Below are 17,500 nucleotides of genomic sequence, written 5' to 3'. Positions count from 1 at the left end.
TAGAGGTTACGTGGGGACATCTATGGTACATGTATTACAGTATAAATGCTTCACTTATTTCTTTGCAAAATAGTTATCTAAATTATATAAATTTATTTAGACGGTAATACCTTTATCATATGGATCCCCACGTGACTCCATGGAGTCCCCACGTGACTCCATGGTGTCCTCAGGGTGACTCTATGGAGTCCCCACGTGACTCCATGGTGTCCCCATGTGACTCCATAGCGTTCCCACGTGACTCCATGGAGTCCCCACGCGACTCCATGGAGTCCCCACGCGACTCCATGGAGTCCCCACGTGACTCCATGGAGTCCCCACGTGACTCCATGGAGTCCCCACTCGACTCCATGGAGTCCCCACGTTCCCTTAAAGGACGCATTTGTGTAAATACACGAAAGCTCTTTGGTTCGTTAAGTTTTTCTTTCCCAGTGGTCACTCTTGCATAATTGAACACAAGTTACTAGTGTTTCATATAAGCATATATATATATATATATATATGTGTGTGTGTGTGTGTGTGTTGTGTGTGTGTGTGTGTGTGCGCGCGCGCGTGTGTGTGCGTGTGTATATATATATATATATATATATATATATATATATATATATATATACATGTACGTGTGTGTGTGTATATATATATATATATATATATATATATATATAAATGTAGGTGTGTGTGTGTATATATATATATATATATATATATATTTATATATATTTGTGTTTTATAGAAACCTACACTCCGATGTTACTCATTAAAAAGGAGAAACAAAATTTGGCAAATGGAATTGTTTTTTTGTTTCTGTTTTTGAGTTGGACTCCCATTCATATGAAAAGGAGGAGTTGCATTGAAGGAGAGGGCGGCTGGATGGCGGGGAACAAAAGAAGCCTCGACTGTTTTTATTGAGAAGTGCTTTCGACGGAGGAAGGGAAGAAGCCCGTAGGGGAGGTAATGAAGGACGCCAAGGGTAGCGATCGAAGAGAGAGAAGAGTTTAGATAGATAGAGAGAAAGAGAGTGAAAGTGGGGGAGGAAAGGAAGAAAAAGAGCACCAGTGAGAGGGAGAGAAGGAAGAAGGGAAAGGGTTAATGGAAGAATAAAAATAAGGAGAAGAAAAGGAAGAGGGAGAGAGGGAGGGAGATGGAAAAAAGAAAAAGAGAGGAAGGGGGAAGAAGAGTAAGAGGAGGAGGGCAGGGGAGGGATGAAGGGAGGAAAGGAAAGATTGAGAATGGAGTTAGTGAGTGAAGGTGGATGGAGGGGAAGGAGGAGAGAGTAGTGGAGTGCTTGAAGTGGAACGGATGAGAGACCTTTTAGTTCGTGGTGAGACCGACTAGAAATTCATGAGATTCTGTATATACATATTTAAAGTATAGTGGAGCCGGACTAGCTTACAGTGTTATCAGGTGTGTGGGTTTATGATTATAATGTAGAGGAGCTGGGGAATAGAAGATGGGATGTCGGGGATAGAGTGACGAGTAGAGAGTGTGTGATGAGAAAGGCATAAGCCCGTTTTTCGACATGGGGTGACATATTTTAAGGGCTTCTTTGGGTTAACTCCAGAGAGTTTTATTCGGCTTAGGGGTCTCCTGGACCCTAAATTGATGTGAAATGGAACTCTTTTGTCACGGGGACGTCTTAGTTTTGGTTGGAGTTCACCCGATCAGCTGTTCCAGATCGTCCGCCTTTAACCAGAAGAAAATGCATCAAGTTCGGCACCGCAGAGAGAGGTTTGCGGTTCGGGAGAGCCGCCAGAGGGAGCGGAGGGGAAAGGGGTGAGGGCTGGGCGCAGTAGACCTTTTTCTCCAGCGTGCTATCATGTTACGTCGTGACCTTTGCGGGCATGCGATGTCCTTATTTATATTACATCACTGTGACCTTTATATCACCTGCGCAGTTCTCACTGCGTCCTTGTAGCTCACTTGTGGCCTACGGATCGATTGTGTTGTGCTTCGTACTCCGCCTTTATTCGTACAATCACCACGAGTCGAAGCTGCTAGAGATGGAACGTTGTTGCGGCCGAAAGTCACCTTTACAAATGATTATCAGAGACATATGTAACCAGAATTGTCTTATTCATTAGCATCACTTGAACCTTCAAATGGGTTCCCCAGGATCTCTTTTGCCCTTGTCTGACTCTCTTGTATCTTTGTATTCACTAAACTTATGGAAAATGATATATTCTCATTTGTTTTCCCCTTTGCCTCTCCCTGGCTTTACTCCAGGACTATTTTCGTCCCACGCCCTCCTCCTTACTCCTGAGTGATGCGTCCTTGCCCTTACACAATGTGCGAGATGCAGCACCTCTCACCATGATATCCTCCTCTGCCAGACTCCTGTGTATTTTGTCCCGCGTTTCGGAATTTTTCTTTCAGCTTCCTCAAGACGCCTCCTTCTCCCTTTGGGTCCCTTTGAAAGAGAAAAAACGGGAGAATAAACAAAAAATATATACATATATTCTTCAGTGTCATCATACTCACAGTGACGTATTTTTTGACGAGCATAGCGTTTCCCTCGTGCACGTCACTCCCTCCGTGCACTTCATTTCTCTTGTGAACGTCACTCTTGTAAGCGTTACTGCTGCAGTACACGTCACTCCCGCATATGTCAACCCTCCCTTGCAGTGATGAAAAAAAAAATACAAAACCGAAATAAGACCATATCCATAATAACAACAGATACAGAACAGTTCATAGATAAAGGAATGAACATGTAGATTAGAACAAAGAAATGCATTAATAAATAAGGTGATAAATAAAGAGGTTAACAGAGCAGTGCTTGGTGCACCTCCTTCCCCTTTGGCTTTTATTGTCTTCGGCTTCGTCGTCTGTCGCCACCTCCCCCCCCCACCAATTACTCGCCTCCTTCAGCTCCCTTCCCACGTGACGTCATCACGTTTCACCGACGCAGCATTCTTGGCGCCCAAGCTGAACTTGCACTTGTGGGTAACAGAAGAAGAAGAAGAAAAAGGGAAACGTGACTCAATCATAGCTTGAACTCTTTCGCCGTGGTTTCAGCTCTTGTGCAAAATGTCCTGGTCGCATACAGGCTAAGGAACTTCTTCCGTCTCAGTCCAATTGTCAGTCTTAACGGTACCTTTGTGTGCTCATCAGATGTCGTAATAAGCACTCAGGTCGCTTTGTCAGACGACAAGGTGCGACACTTGGCAACACGACGGAAGATCCCTTCATGCGTTCGTCACAAGGAATCAAAACATAAGAGGTTTTTGAATCTCTTGTGACTCCTCCCCTCACTGGCTTCTGATTGGCTATTTCATTCAGGCAAGAGAAAGCTCCTTGCGCAGGGGAAGGAATAAAAAAAAGGCCATCAAAGTCTTTTTTTTTTTTTTAAGCTTTGTAGCCAGTGAGAATAGCTGATATGAGACACTGCGTATATATAACATTATTTTGCAATGCAATGGAAGAAGCACTCAGCTAGAGACTTACTGGTCCTTAGATGTGTCATCAGAAATAACTTAATTAATGGGTAAGTAATTAGATCAACATATAGAATTCGAGTTAATGAAAAATCATTATACAGGTAGACGTTAGGGATATATCGGCTTCACCAAAATAGACAAAAGTGATCACGAAAGATAAAATGCAAATGATTTGCAATCTAGCCATAAAAATGAAATCAAGAAGTAATTAGAATGCAAATAATAATTAGAATAAAAGTAATGCCAATAAAGAATGTGTTTTTGATATGCAAGAGTACACGTATATGTATAAACTATGCATCATAATAAAACAGTATATCTTTTCTGATAAAAATTCACCTTGTAATAGAGTATTTATGTGTTCGGAAAACATTAATCCTGATATTATCTATTTGGACGAAATGTGCAATTAGACAAATGACCAGGTATACACGACGTATGCAAATTTATTTTTTCATAATTCATATGGGATGAAAATTTCATTAAAGCCTGGGGAAAATGTATATTTTTTTATATTTTTCAGTCGATTTCAATCAAGTTCGTCACAATGAAAAAGTCGAATGTTGCTTTTAGCATAAAACAGCTGCTGCTAGACTGTGGGCTGAATGCAAGTGGGAGAGAAGTCGAGCGATCACCTTTAAATTAGTTTTATTATTAGACAAATAAATTCCGCCTGCGTTCATTAAACACAAGTTTGTCGCGGCAGAGACAAGAATGAGGTAATTATGGATCAATATTTACATGGCAAGTGGATGTACACATGTATATGTGTATATAGATAGATGTGCACATGTATATGTGTATATGGATGGATGTGCACATGTATATGTGTATATGGATGGATGTGTACATGTATATGTGTATGGATATGTGTGTTTGTACATATGTGTATATGTAAACATATATATGTACTGAACATGTACGTTTACCATTTGCTTAAGAGACTGTATAATCTTTAAGGTTTAGTCTGCTAATTCTTATGTTTTTTGGGTTTGATTGTTCAACAATGCAAACCAAAACTGTTACTCATCTGAAAAGGTTAGTTCACTACATTTTGAGCTCAGCTTTGTATAGACTACAATAGAATAGACATCATCATTTGCCACGGTCACGACAGCCGTCGTTTTAAAAAAATTCTTTTTATCTTTATTATGAAACCGGCCGAAACTGCTTTGTCGGTGATTTCAAAACCTTTCGTTCTTACGTCAATGTCTGGCACCTCTCGCAGTCTGAACGTCAGAGACATGGACAACTACACTCTTAACAGAAAAAGAATAATGCCTTGAACTAAATGATACTTTTGGTCAATAGTGTCCGCATGAAGATAACGATTTCTTATGGACTGGCAGGCATGTACTCTTAGGCCGGCCACACACGTGCAGTTTAAAATGACAGTTACAACTATTCCATTATAACTGTCAGTTGAATCTGCATTGATACTGTGATACCCACACATGTGCAGTTTCAACTGACAGTTATAACTGAACAGTTGTAACTGTCAGTTTAAACTGCACGTGTGTGGCCGGCCTTAACACGACTGTCTTTTGGATGCGTCGACAGAAAGTGATGTATTACATCCTCAGGGTTAAGCTATTTCATTTGGCTTAATTTCGGAAATTCAGAATGTCTAAAATTTACTCGGAATCATCTTAGACTTCACCCAAGAAACTGAGGTCGCTCTGATGTTGACAGCTTATCTTCTCATGTTCCCTTCATGAAAAAATATATACGAGTATTTATACACACACACGTAAACAGACGCACTCATATACACAAACACACACACACATCACAAGCACGCATTTATTCACATACACATTCACAACCATGCCCATGCACACGCACACATACACACGCACACACACACGCACACACACACACGCGGACACACACGCACACACACACACGCGGACACACACGCACACACACACACACACACACACACACATAAACACACACACACACGCACACACATGCACACATAAAGACACACACACACACATAAACACACACACACACACACACACACACACACACACACACACACACACACACACACACACACACACACACACACACACACACACACACACACACACACACACACAAACACTCACGCATTCACAAACACGTACACACTCACAAGCATGCTGGAGCAGTTGGTAGAGTTTCCGACTGTCACTACGGCGGTCCGGGTTCGAATCCTGCCCAGGGCTGAAATGATTTCAGTATCAGTGCGCTTCGAGTCGTTACTCCAACTCTCGTGGGCAGGGAGTTGTGTGTGTGTGTGTAAGGTCACAGTATTACCCATAGATCGGTCATACAAGCTCTGAGCTCTCTTCCGGGAGGGAAATAGCTGTCGATCAGAAGTCCAACACGTGATCCAAAGACCATGGTGAATACACACATACACGTGCACACCCACACACGCGCGCACACACACATATTCACGCGAACACACGCACACACACATGCACATACACGCGAACACACGCACACACACACACACATACACGCGAACACACACACAAACACACACATACACACACGCACACACATACACATACACACACACATACACGCGAACACACACGCGAACACACACACACACACACACACACACACACACACACACACACACACACACACACACACACAAACAAACAAACAGTGCATGAATACCTCTTGAAGATCGTTTCTGATGAATATTCCTTCGCTATTGATAAAGCAATACGATACGTCCCGTACATAACCTTTGGTGGGTCGTTTGTGTCAGGCGAGGTTAGGCAAGACTTGCTTCCAATAATCTACGCCTCAGTAGGCTTCCTTCAATGCACCGGTTTTTGTTTTATGTGTGGTATGATTCAGTAACGTTACCAAGAGCTAGTTCTTACGTCATTATTCGATGAAATAAGCAATAATGGTTAGTATAGAATGGTGAAGGACGTTTTAAAAGAAAATTGAAATATTTTTTGAGCAAAAGAAAAATCCAAAATTGCATGTAAAGACAAATATACTAAGAAACGTCTGTGTCTGTATGTCTGTCTTTTTTTTCTTACTATTTCTTCTACTTATTTCCTTCGTCCCGTCTTCCTTATCCTTTCGGTAATAAACACACCTCCCCAATGTTTTCAACAGCTTCATGCAGCATTCCACCCTATCAACACCTCAAGGTCTACAAATAGCACCTGGTTTTATAACCCACCTCTCCCTTGTCCTTCCCACACGTGACCACCTCCCCTCTCTTTTGACTTCATCTCGTATACTTCTTTTGTCATTTAGCACGTGAATATAACAACTATGGAAACATCTCACTTTCTTTTGGTCACACCTTTCCAGTAAACCTCACCGCTTGGGGAATTTATTGCATTTTCATGCAGTTGATGTTTTCGGGACATAGAGACAGCCCTACAATTCACTCGGCGATCTTTTAGGATTGGGGACTAATCTCCACTCATAAAAGAATGATGATCACTTTTAGCTTCTACTCCGGTACCCATCCGTCCTGCTGCCCGTCCTGCTGTACCACCTCTGTGACTACCTGTTCCGTGCGATATTATTCTTAAAGTTAGAATTAATGATCCTAACTTTAGGAAAAAAGTTATTGTTAGTGAAATACTCCATATTGAGCTACACTGTCTCCTCCCTGTAAACTTTCAAATATACATGCATACATTATATGCACACACATACACACACACACACACACACACACACACACACACACACACACACACACACACACACACACACACACACACACTCACACAGGTGTGCATATTATGCAGATCTAGGACTAAGTATATTTTTTGGCGGGGATACGTAAAATATAGGGATGTCAGATAATGATGACAAGAAAATAGTTTTTCCCAGTAGATTAGTCAACAAGTGAAAAGCCTGACCGGGAGAAGTGGCCTGAGCTTGAATGGTACGTGACTTGAGACCAAGTCAGGGCAGAGCTGAGTTGACCAAAGCACGAGAAATGAGTCGCAAACGGAACTTTGTGAGAAAACCTCTGCATGTTCAATGGAGCCTAGAAAAATACTCACTTAATCTCCTACTCGGGTGCACTTAGCGATTAACTTAAGGGACTTCGTTCAGGAAATTGAATTCCTTTGGCCACAGCAAGAATGAAGTATTTTGGTTAAATACCACAGTGAAAGGGTTGATGAAAACAATTGTTTAATTATTTGTCCACAGGAGAGAGTTTATGTGCAGTACACACACACACACACACACACACACACACACACACACACACACACACACACACACACACACACACACACACACACACACACACACACACTCACTCACACTCACACACACTCACACTCACACACTCACACACACTCACCACAGACACCAACATCTATGTATGTATGCATGTGTTTACATATTCATTCACATATTGTATATTCACATGCATGCATATGCATACAAATATACATATCGCTGAAACACGGGCAAGTTTGTATGACTCCATGCTCATATTTGTCCTAGAACTAATATACCTAATCAAGATATGAATAAGTGCATATTCATGTAAATGTGGACAAACGTGAATCTCTGTGATATCATTATCAGCGGCATTATCAGTTCTTCCTTGTGCCTCAGCGTTACCTGCGGGTTGTTCGGAGTTGGCACCGGGGCCTAAGGCAGCATCAGGCGCCGGGGGCCGGGGCTATAATTAGTGCCACACTGTCACCTATTTTGTGGAAGCCTTGCTTTCTAAAACTTATTCGTGTTGCCGGGATTATATTATTTGCACACGTGAAAGGAAGTGGTTCAAGGGTATCCGTATCGTAAGATTTCTACTTAGAAGAAATATAACGATCGACGCTCAGCTCCGTTCGGATGTGCAGTACACCACCGGTGCCCCACATTGCACGCTCTTGCTCGCTATATCGGGTCCTCACTCGCCGCTCTGTTCTCCCCTCTCCCCCTCTCCACTTCTCCCCCTCTCCCTTCCTCTCACTTCCTCCCCCCATCCCTCCCGCCCTCCCTCTCACCCTCTCTTACTTCCTCTCTTACTCCCAATTGAAACAGGGAACTTATGCACTGTACTCCCTCGTTCCTTTCGTTATGCTCAACTCTGGGTTTTGTTTGGGATTTTTCTTTGACTCTCATAACTCAGTGTGAAGTGCTTCTACATTTTTCTTATTTTTTCGGTGGCGAGGCGAGGCCTGTAGTTTCCTCTCCCTGGTGAGGCCGTCGTTTTCACGAGAGGCTCTGTCGAATAGACAGGAGCAAGGCTGATGCCACAAAATGTTTCATGGTAGAACTTAGAGCGAGACCAACGCTGCAGATAGGTTCGTATAAGCTGAAAATGTTCAAACACAATACCCGAACAATCTCGAAACAACGGTAAATGACATTTTACCAATAACCAACAGTGCTCCCGCTGACCAGTAATACTGAATTTATGAAAAAATTATACTAGTTTACGGTCTTATCCTAACGGAAAAGAGATCTCGACATGAGGCTGCAGCAGCTGATAAAAAAAGAAAAACTCAAGCACAAAGGGAAGCAGCTCTCACGGTCACTGCGCCAAGGCAAATGAACTTCCGCCTGGCACTGAAGAGCCCCGACGCTCTCTCTCCTCGCGTACAAGGCTCTTTGACTTCGTGGTCCAGTAAGCATTGATCTTCGAATTCATCATTTAACAATGCGGACCTGGGTTCGATCCCCAAAAGCTGCCGCCGAATGCCAAACACACCACTTCTCCCTCTTTATATATATATATATATATATATATATATATATATATATATATATATATATATACGTATCTACTATGATAAAGTAGTAGCCTCTGTCTGTCTGTTTGTTCATGGACTCCTAGGGTTTTGAAGATAGACCCCCATAACCATATATATTCTGATACCCTATCACTCTTAGGTACTTGGATAACTATATTTCATTCCCCCCCAAAAAAAAAATATATATAATATATATTTTGGTTAGGGTTAAAGGTTAATGTTAGGTGGTTTATGATGTGGAAACACGCCACCACTGTAATGTCCCCTTAAGTCGCGTAGCATTTTTGTGATATAAGAATTGATATGATTAAACAAACCATTGTATGTGTCCATATATATTATTTATATTTGTGAAAATAATGTTGCCACAAACTATGACAGCTTTTGTAAGAAGAAAGCATGTAAATGTGAAATGATTGTATAATTTTACCAAATGTTGAAATATTGGTTGGTTTTATTTAATTTTAGTGCGGGCGGAAATTATTTACAAACTCCTCCTAGGTTTTTGCAAATAAACCCATATAACTACATATATTCTAAAGATATATAAACGAGATACATTTCTTCACCTTTTAGCTGTAGACATTTATTGTCAATCCACACACACACACACACACGCGCGCGCGCGCGCACATACACACGCACGCAAAAGAATGTGTACATATGTTTGTGTTTGTGTATGCATGTATTTTCAAACTAGGGTTTCTCAACCTTCAGGGGTGGGGGAGGCGCACACCTGGGAGGGGGAGTGTTTAAAGCTATATTTCATTTAAAAAATATTTTGGTTAGGGTTAAGGGTGAAAGTTAGGTGGGGGTATGGTTAGGTTAGGGATTATTCATGAACTCGCAGCAACGCGTGGGTAATTTGGCTAGTATATATATATATATATATATATATATATATATATATATATATATATATATATATAATATATATGTATACAATATATGCATGCGTATATATCTGCATATATACATGTGTATATATATGTATATACATATATACGTATAAATTAATATATATACAGTATATGTAATATGATAATATGCGTGTATATATATATATATATATATATATGTATACAGTATATGCATGCGTATATATCTGCATATATACATGTGTATCTATATGTATATACATATATGTATATATTAATATATATATGTATAAATATGTGTATATATATATATGTATATATATATATATATATATGTATATATATATATATATATATATATATATATATATATATATATATATATATATATATATATATGTTACAATTTTCTCTTTCTGTCGCTGGTCTGGCCTGGCCTGGCCTTCTCTGCCTTGGCACTCTTCTGACCCTGTTTATCGGATGAGTATCGTGGCATTATGCCGTTTATGTTGGTGCTACACGGAGACGAAGTAGCGGCCTAACGCCGCGTCGGCGCCGGCCGTCTAGGGTAACGTTCGGCCGGATGGTCTATTCCAGTTCCATTCCGTCTAACAGGTTCCCAGGATTAGTGTGTGTGTATGTGTATGTGTGTGTGTGTGTGTGTACATACATACGCGTGTTGTATAGTTGCGTGTATATGAACGTGTCACCAACGTCTCTTTTGACATATTTTTACAAAATGAACAATTTCCGAATGATATGGCTTTAGTTCAAAGGATGGTCGCCGGCCGAGCGAGTTAGAGCGTCGCTTTTCGTGTTGGAGGGCGGGAGTGGAAGCTGGTTCGAATCCTGCTGGCAGGAAACGAGTTCGTAGTGAGTGAGGGCATCATACGTCATGAAATTCCCTGAGCCTAAAAAAAAAAACCCTAAGGAGGCACCGTCCTAGCCTTCTCTGAGAGGGGTATTTCGTGACATAGAAAAAAATAAAGAAAAAAAAATTAGTCTGAGGTAGCACAACACCGGTGGGTATTACGAAAGGTCACTGGAATCAAACACGAGGTGCAGTCTCTTGAAGTCCTACGGGCGCTTAACCAAGTGTCTACTTACACGTGATAACACACACACACACACACACACACACACACACACACACACACACACACACACACACACACACACACACACACACACACACACACACACACACACACACACACACACACACACACACACATACACGCACACCAACGAACAGTCATGGCTCTATGTATTCTTTCTCTTCACTAAACATTTCGTCTGCATGATTCAGTAATTGCCGGGTGAGTGAACCTTCGTGAAAGTAGCGACAAGTCTTTTTTGTATTTCTGCCAACCTATATTGAGTAGTAGAGGTCATTACATCGACTTTCGAAGTCTGTAAAAAAAAATTCGCATAAGTTTAGTTTTCCTTGGTTTTTCAGAAATTCCTTTCTAGTTCAATTCAGTACCCTCTGACCCCCTTTCCTTCTGCTAATAACCTTGGGTCCTTCATTCAGAATAAAATCGACCGCTTTCGGACAAAATAAGCCACGGGAGCTAGATTCCCGTCGCAATGAAATGGACATTGCAGGAGAAGTATCAACTCCGGGAATGTGAGAAATGGACATGACCTGAATAAAATTCATTGGAGACAATCAGGATGAAATAAACTCAACATTTGTTTTAAGGAACTTTTATTTAAGGAATTTTTCTGATTTAAGGGACTCAGGATTAAAAAAGATCCGCTGTGTGAAACTAGACTTTTGAGTATGGAGTATGTCTGGATTCCCTCACATCCAAAAATCCCTTAAATTAAGGACCCTTATGTCGAGGGTTGAATGTAGTCAGCAGTCAAAGTGAAGAGTTTAATCTCTTCGAGACACTACAGATTTAAATCTTCTTCAGCATTGATGAGGTGGACCGCGTTGAGTTCGGCCCCGGTGGAAGGGTCCTCGACCATGACCCCGAGTCCTCTTTTCAGTCCTCTTTTGTGTCCTCTTTTCTGTCTTCTTCCCCAACACACCATCCCTCCATCTATATGCCAAAGGATTCCTTCCCATGATAAGGGAGGTAGCCAGCCAGTGCATGCACCCACCCCCACCATTGCCACTCGCATCCCTCACCCACTTGTTTCCTCAACACACATGAGAACATAAGAATGAAGGAGACTGCAAGAGACCATAAGGTCAACAGTTGGCAGTTCCATGCCCATTACTATCTGTTATCCTTATCCACTCACGACCCGCGTTTTCTATTTATTTCCACTCCTCCAGCTGCCACCGAGACCTTTCATGTTTTTAGCTTCAGAATCCTCTCGTAGGATGTCCCCGGGCCTCTCGTGCCACCCTTTGGTGTCCTAGTCCCATTCTAATGAGCTGTGTTGGCAGAGTGCCCCGGGAACTGGCATCAGCCGTGGAAGGATGCCAACACATTTGGAAGTCCAGTGCTGGCTGGCCCTTCTCGCAGAAGACCGCGTAACCTCGCTCATCGTATTGTATGCCATAATGACGACCTGTTTCAACGATTCTTAGTTTGTATAACGCCAGACTGTTTCGTTCAGCTGTTTGGGGGCGGGGTTGGCTCCGCTCTGAACAGAATTGTTTAGCGTCACTTGGGACGAATATATATGAAATGAACCACATTGCCTGTGGGATCAAACGGAGGGATCTTCGTTGTGAGACAGATTCTTTGACCTCTCCACAAGCTCTCTCTCTGAAAAATGTGTAGAAGAATGCTTGATCAAGATGGGACTTGACCCAAGAAACCAGGGAAGATGGAAAGAAGGGCTTTTCGTGTCTGAATAAAATCTCTTGCCGAAGGGCGGAAGATGCAGGGCCATTCCACATAGGCGACTTAGATTTATATAGATCCCTAAGTATACTCTATCGTGACAAATACTCGTCAGTTCTATTCATCCGAAAGGAAGCCTAGAGTCGTGTATTATTCGGTAAAGTTATTTTGTGTTTGCGACACGACAATGTAAGTGAGTATTGTTTCGTGACATCCCTCACGGGGCTTGCATTTGTGTTCACAGTACCAAATAACCCGGTCTTGATCGTGACTCACTCTTAGTAATTCTCCACCTCTGACCACCTCATTTCTTTTTCACGTCTGTCGATGGTCGCCAGGCTCTTGCTGTTCTGCCCATTACACGCCATACTATTATGACCAGTCCATGCTCTACACATATATATATGCTTTCCCTTTATCGATTTATCTATATTCGCAATATCAAGTATTGTCATCGGTTTCTAAAAGTTTCGGTCAGGGTTGGGGGTTGCTGGATGATTTGGACGATATTTTTTGGAAGTAAGGTCAATTCTTATTATTGTTACTGCACATTTGGTGTATAATATTCACGGCCTGCCTCCTGAAATTCGGAAAAGCCGAATAGTAGCTAATCCCATCGTGAGGACGATTAAACTACCTTTTTCTCTATAGGTCCTGAGGGTGGAATGGGATCTCACAATCTCGCGTCTCCCCGGATATCACGTGTACTTGCCAAAGTAAAGAGAGTGGAGAGAGAGAGAGAGAGAGAGAGAGAGAGAGAGAGAGAGAGAGCAAGAGAGAGAGAGAGAGCAAGAGAGAGAGAGAGAGACAAAGATTTTAACCAAAATCTCATTGGAATAAAGTTAGGTGCTAATTCACACAATTATCAGTCACAGCTGCTTACTCTGGCTACCCTAGCACACAGGCCAAAAATGACGATTTTCACTGCAGTTAAGGGCCTCCTGGTGTAGTCTCTACACCTTTGATTTACTGTCATATGATGAAATCCGATTTCTTTTAAATTCAAAATTCTATTATCTTTTAAACATGATTGGTGCGTTGGACTCTGATCCTGCCGCGTAAATGCCAGTGTTCATGGCTATCCGAACACATAGGGCGGAGTGGATGATAGCGTGGGGTGGCGGGCACGGCTGAGCGCCTCATGGTCTAAGCTTCTTAACGTTGAAAATGTGTCTGTCTTTGTGTAATTTTTTTTCAAGTCGGTCATCGCATGTAAATATGTTTCTCTTTTAGTCCGTTGGCTAAAACAGTTATTTCTACCTCATTTCTGTATGTTGCCACCAACGTGCGTGTTTAGTGGTATATGAAGACAGTAATAGAATTCAAATTGCTATTGTTGTATTTATTAAAGATTACATAGCATTTTGAAGACCTGAAAAATATTTCATCCCGAGTGTGTCCCCTTTAAAAATTGATAGATAGTTGGTGTTATCCAGGCAGTCTATCTATTTATCTATCTCTATTCATCTGTTTATATACCGAGAGCTTTTCCCCCTTATAAGTGAGGTAGCCATATACCTACTCCCACCCATTCCACTCCCATGCACCACCTTTTCCCCACTCTCATTTTAGTTCCTCGTGTATGACAGAAACCCATAAAATGTAATGATGGGGTGTAAGGCTCATTTCGCACGTATCAACTTTTTGTCGTACGCCGTCCACGATACGACGTCGTGCACTCAAATAGGTTGTCTATGGACGTTTTTACACGTCATGACCATGACCACGTGTGAAAGCGTCCATAAACACCCATAGTTATTTAAGACCACGACGTCGTGTCGTGGACGGCGCATGACAGAAAGATATGTGTGAAACGAGCCTTAGAGCTTGACATAGAACACAATGTCATCTTCAATGTGATGATGCCGTTTTTGCATATTTTATTCAGGATAGTTTTGGACGATTTTATTCAGCTGAGAGGGGTAGTCTCTGTGCAACATGGGCTCCACATTGATCGTCAAGTATGAATATGCAAAAGTTCTCAATGTAAGGAACAATTTACGTGGCGGCTGAGATTGCAATCAAGTACAGAAAGCGAGAGAGAGAGTGAGAGAGAGAGAGAGAGAGAGCGAGAGAGATAGAACGAACAACTAAGGCGTATATATTTTTCTTAATTTTTCTCTCGTTTCTTTACAGGTACGTTAACATGTCCCTGAGGCTAACAGATGTTTTCCACGTATTCGTGAGTACCATCAGTGTTTATCCTTCCTTCTACTATTCTTCTCTGTTGTCATTTATTCCATTCACTCAGGGTTACACATACATACTAGTGCAATCATTGCCGAACATGCACACACACAAACACACACACACACACACACACACACACACACACACACACAAACAACTCGTGGCGCAGTTGGTAGATTTCCCGGCTGCCACTACGGAGGTTTGGGTTCGAATCCCGCCCAGGGCTGAAATAATTTAATTATCGCTGCTCTATGGGTTGTTACTCCAACTCTCGTGCGCGGGGAGTTGGATGTGTGTGTGGGTGTAAGGTCACAGCATTACCCATAGTTCAGTCATATACGAGCTCTGAGCTCTCTTCCGGGAAAGAAATAGCTGTCGATCACGAGTCCAACACGTGATCCAAGACCATGGTGAACGCATGGTGAATATAAACACACACACACACACACACACACACACACACACACACACACACACACACACACACACACACACACACACACACACACACACACACACACACACACACACACACACATATATATATATATGTATATATATATGTATATATATATATATATATATATATATATATATTCGTGCGCATACACATACATGCGCGTCTGCGCAAATTCATATGTATATATGCATGTGTGTATCCACGAGTATATACAATTATATATGTAAATATATGTTCATGTGTGTATATGAATTTATGTTGATATATGCATGCATTTACATATGTATATATGTGTGCATGTGATGTATGCATGTATGTATGGAACCAGATTACAAAGTCATTATTTTCTTTGGTGCTTTGTCTTGCCATGACTGCAGATCAGATTTCCTTTCTGGGATAACCACGCCCTACGTTGTTAGTGAGTCTTATATCTGGTGATCGGCAAGGAGAAGACCAAGAATGCAGAAGACTATGTTTATCTTCAGGGGAGTGGAAGAAGGGGCGAAGGGAGAGGGAAAGGGGGGCTAGGTGGGGAGGGGGGCGTTTATACGTCTTGCGCATGTAAGGGTCGTTTAGGGGTTGGTTATTTCTATGTTGCTGCCAGGTGGCATGAGCACCAAATTAAAGTAAAGTTTGTCGCTTTTTTTTCCAAAAAGGTTCGGTCATAAGTAGCTGTCGTAGAATGTCATGAGCTAAATGGTTTTCAAGGGGAAGACGTCAATTAGTGTTGTGATTGTACACATGTCAGCTTTGGTCAGGTTCCAGACTGAAGAGCATATTACAAGGTGGAATTCATATTCGTTTCAGTGTGTGGTTGGCAAACTGAAGAAATATGGAGGAATATTATGAATTGATGACAAAGGCTTTGATTCGTTTTACATTTGTATTTTCTTTGAAAAACGAAAAGAATGAATATATAGAAAGTATTTCTTAATTACCAATTTCTCACGTGTGTATATATGTATATATATTTATATATACATATATATAATATATATATATATATATAATATATATATATACATATATATAATATATATATATATATATAATATATATATATATATGTGTGTGTGTGTGAGTGTGTCTTCGCGTGTATGTATGCACGAGTGCCTGTGCATGTTTGTGTGGGCGTTCGCGCATACTTGCATGCATGTATATTTACATTGCCTGGCGAGAATAAGCTAAACGACACGTGACAGATGGCGAGGTGTCACCTCGATCACGTCTCCCATGACGCATGTCCCGTCAGCAACGAGAAAGGGACGCACCAATTTACTTGCTTGAGTTCTGCCTGTTCTTGTTAGGCGCCTCCCGCGCGATAAATATTTATTGACGATATTCACATCGTCAATATTTACCTCGCTCCTTCACCTTCGATGTCATTACTGTCGACCCCACAGGTTCATTTTTATAAACGACTTTAGTATATTGTCAATAAAGATTGATCAAATGAAGGACGGTTGACGGCTTGACTGTGTTTACATGCTTGCGCGACGGGGGTGGGGTTTGAGGGCGGAGTGCTGATAAACTTGAAAAACAAACAAGTCTTGTGGGCGGGACGGGCCGGCAGCGTCGCCATATGCAAGCATGAGAGGGCGACTCGGGGTAAACGAACTGTTTCCACACCTTCATCCAGGTGACGCAACTTCAGATACTTTGTTTTTGCTTAACGTCAGACGATTTCATTTAGGTTAGGAGTCGACTTGGTAGAAAAAAGGTGACTCCCGTTTGGTTCAGCTGAATAAAAGCGTCTGTCAAATTTTTTTTGAAACGCGTCACCGTGTTTAAGGGGTCCTGGGCATTTCTTTAATGATGGGCGGGCCCTGAAACCCGACCTGATTGTGGTCCCCGATCAGTTCCAGCCAGATATCTCTTGGAGCGTCAGTCAGTTAGTCATTCAGTGGAGGTAAACACTGAGACAGCGAATAGCCTCACTCACCCTTCTCCTTCAGCTTTTAGGATC

The 17,500-nt window shown here is 41.7% G+C and overlaps 1 protein-coding gene across 3 annotated transcripts in view; it reads left to right on the top strand.

Annotated features, from left to right (window-relative positions):
* Window positions 1-17,500, top strand: part of slo (calcium-activated potassium channel slo) — a 1,028,496-nt gene that overhangs the window by 120,684 nt on the left and 890,312 nt on the right. The window lies entirely within an intron of this gene.

Source organism: Oratosquilla oratoria, chromosome 15, assembly GCF_046742065.1.
Source record: "Oratosquilla oratoria isolate Oo_2021 chromosome 15, ASM4674206v1, whole genome shotgun sequence".
Taxonomy (NCBI): Eukaryota; Metazoa; Arthropoda; class Malacostraca; order Stomatopoda; family Squillidae; genus Oratosquilla; species Oratosquilla oratoria.
This window is presented reverse-complemented; position numbering and strand designations above follow the sequence as displayed.